Source organism: Schistocerca americana, chromosome 1 (genome assembly GCF_021461395.2).
Source record: "Schistocerca americana isolate TAMUIC-IGC-003095 chromosome 1, iqSchAmer2.1, whole genome shotgun sequence".
In the NCBI taxonomy this organism is placed as follows: Eukaryota; Metazoa; Arthropoda; class Insecta; order Orthoptera; family Acrididae; genus Schistocerca; species Schistocerca americana.
In genome coordinates this window covers 1,208,848,176-1,208,851,558 of record NC_060119.1, presented here as the reverse complement: position 1 = coordinate 1,208,851,558, position 3,383 = coordinate 1,208,848,176, and positions in this window count along the sequence as shown.

Here is a 3,383-nt window from a genome sequence, read left to right as displayed (position 1 = left end):
TGAGCCCAATGGAATGCGAGTATCGTTTGCCAAGCCTTTATACACTGAAGAGCCAAAAAAAAAAAAAAAACTGGTACACCTGGCTAACATCGTGTAGGGCCTCCGTGAGCCCGCAGAAGTGCCGCAACACGATGTGACATGCATTTGACCAATGTCTGAAGTACTGCTGGAGAGAACTGACACGATGAATCCTGCAGGGATTTCCGTAAAACCGTAAGAGTACGAGGCGGTGGAGATCTCATCTGAGCAGCACGTCGCAAGGCATCCCAAATATTCTCAATAATGTTCATGTCTGGGGAAAAAAATGGTTCAAAAGCTGGTGTAGGCATGCCTATTCAAATAAAGAGCTATGTTAACAGGCAGAATACGGCGCTGCGCTCGGCAAAGCCTGAATAAAAAAAAATAAAAAAAATAAAAGTGGTTCAAGTGGCTCTAAGCACTATGGGACTTAACTTCTGAGGTCATCAGTCCCCTAGAACTTAGAACTACTTAAACCTAGCTAAGGACATCACACACACCCATGCCCGAGGCAGGATTCGAACCTGCGACCGCAGCGGTCGCGCGGTTCCAGACTGTAGCGCCTAGAACCGCTCGGCCACCCCGGCCGGCTGTCTGGGGAGTTTGATGGGCAGCGGAAGTGTTTAAATTCAGAAGAGTGTTCCTGGAGCGATTCTGTAGCAATTCTGGACATGTGGCGTGTCGCATTGTCCTGCTGGAATTGCCCAAGCTCGTCGGAATGCACAATGGGCATGTATGGACGCAGGTGATCAAACAGGATGCTTACGTACGTGTCACCAGCAGAGTCGTATCTAGACGTATCAGGTGTTCCATATCACCCCAAACGCACACGACTCACACCATTACAGATCCTCCACCAGCTTGAACAGTCCCCTGCTGTCATGCAGGGTCCATGGATTCATGAGGTTGTCTTCATGCCCGTACACGTCCATCCGCTCGATGCAGTCATCAACAGTTCAGTGTCAGTGTAACGGGCCCAGGCGAGGCGTAAACCTTTGTGTCGTGCAGTCATCAAGGGTACACGAGTGGGCTTTCTGCTCCGAAAGCCCGTATCGATGTTGTTTCGTTGAATGGATCGCACGCTGACACTAGCTGATGGCCCTGAATTGAAATCTGCAGCAGTTTGAGGAATGGTTGCGCTTCTGTCGCGCTGAACGATTCTCTTCCGCCATTGTTGGTCCCGTTCTTGCAGGATCTTTTTCCGGCCGCAGCGATGTCGGAGATTTGATGTTTTACCGGATTCCTGATATTCGCTGTACACTGGTGAAATGGTCGTACGGGAAAATCCTCACTTCATCGCTACCTCGGAGATGCTAGTGCGCCGACTATAAGACCACGTTCAAATTTACTTAAATCTTGATACCTAGCCATTATAGCATCAGTAACAGATCTAACAACTGCACCAGACACTTGTTGCCTTATTCAGGCGTTACTCGGCCGTTGTGGCCAAGCGGTTCTAGGCGCTTCAGTCCAGAGCCGCGCTGCTGCTACGGTCGTAGGTTCGAATCCTGCCTCGGGTATGGATGTGTGTGATGTCCTTAGGTTAGTTAGGTTTAAGTAGTTCTAAGTCTAGGGGACTGATGACCTCAGATGTTATGTCCCATAGTGCTTAGAGCCATTTGAACCATTTTTTTTTATTCAGGCTTTGCCGAGCGCAGCGCCGTATTCTGTCTGTTAACATAGCTCTTTATTTGAATAGGCATGCCTACACCAGGTTCTTTAGCGTTTCATTGTATGTGCAAAAGACTTCTTTTAGGAGCAGAACCCGTTTAGTGGACGGATAAAGCCGAGTACAAGTTGGTTCTCTAGGTGGCAGGGACGGGGAGAATTTAAATGTCACGTCACAGGCAGCGTAGGAAGGAAGCGGACACGCAGTGGGGCGACGTCGTGGTGAAAGTGGGTAGGGGGGGGGCAGGGGGGGAACGGACGCATTTTCCGGCCCCAGAGGGCGGCAGGCCCTGGAGATCACTTGCTGCGGCAGCGCAGACATGCTGGAAACTGAGGGCTTCGGGGACGTCACACCGAAACAGCTCTCCAGGAGGCTACAACCGCGAAACGACATGCGTCTAGACGCTGAGCTCAGATTCTGTTGACCTCGGTGCTGTCCTGTTGTCACGACTTCCCTCTCTACTGTTTCGATCAGGGTAACTTCCATGTCGAATGACTCTGTCAGCATGGTTTGTCACGAACAGGTCGGCATATGCAAGGTGTTTCAAAAAGATTCACGCATTGCTGGGTAAATGTTCCGCCTTTCATGTCAAACACTGCTTTTTCTTGTTATGCAAACATGTTTCGGTACCTCTAGCCGTCATCAGTCGGTATTGCGTATTGGAAAACTGTAAAAAGTGAACATATTTTAGGTTGTAACTGATGTAACAAAATGAGGCCTGAAGATAGTTTCTGTTCGTTTTTATTCTTATCTTAATATTACAGTATATGGTTTTGCAGAACCATCTGTATGATGTCCTGCACCGACAGCTTATCATCTGCAAACCAAAAAATGTAAATCTGAATTTTATCATCAAGTTAACACTTACCTTGACTGTTAAGAATGTGATTTTCGTGTGCCAAAATATTTTGCTTATATATTTGGTATTACTCACATTTTGTTGTGAAAGAAGAATGATCAGTCTAGAATAAAGGGTGTCAGTGAAGTAAAATGGAAAAAAGGTATGGATTTCGGGTCAGACGAATATAGGTTAACATTAACAGTAGCAGAAAATGGTATAATGGCTGTAGGATTCGTTATGAACAGGAAAGTAAGGCAAAAAGTTAGGTACTGTGAATAATCCAGTAAGGGTTGTTCTCGTCAGATTCGGCAGCAAACCATCGGCAACAACGATAGTTTAGGTATACATGCCGACATGGCAAGCAGAAGGTGAATTAATAGAGAAAGTATATGAGGATATTTAACGGGTAATTCACGCGATGAAAGGGACGGATTAAAAGGAAGAATTACGGGTGAATATGATCTAGGAACTAGTAATGACAAGGCAGAAAGACTAATTAAGTTCTGCAAATAATTTCAGATGTTAGTTGCAAATACCCTGCTCAAAACGCACAAGAGGAAGAGGCTAATTTGGAAAAGACGCAAAGATACAGTAAGATTCCAGCTAGATTTCATAATGTTCCGACAGAGATTCTGAAATCACGTAATGGATTGTAGGGCTTACCCAGGAGCAGATACAGGCTCAGCTTATAACTTAGTAATGATAAAGAGTAAACTGAAGTTTGAGAGACTCATACGGAAGAATCACTGTGGAAGGAAGGGGAATATTGAAGTACTGAGGAATGATGAGACGCCTTTGGGGTTTTCTGAGGCTATAGATTCTGCGACAAGGAATACTACAGTAGACGTTTCAGTA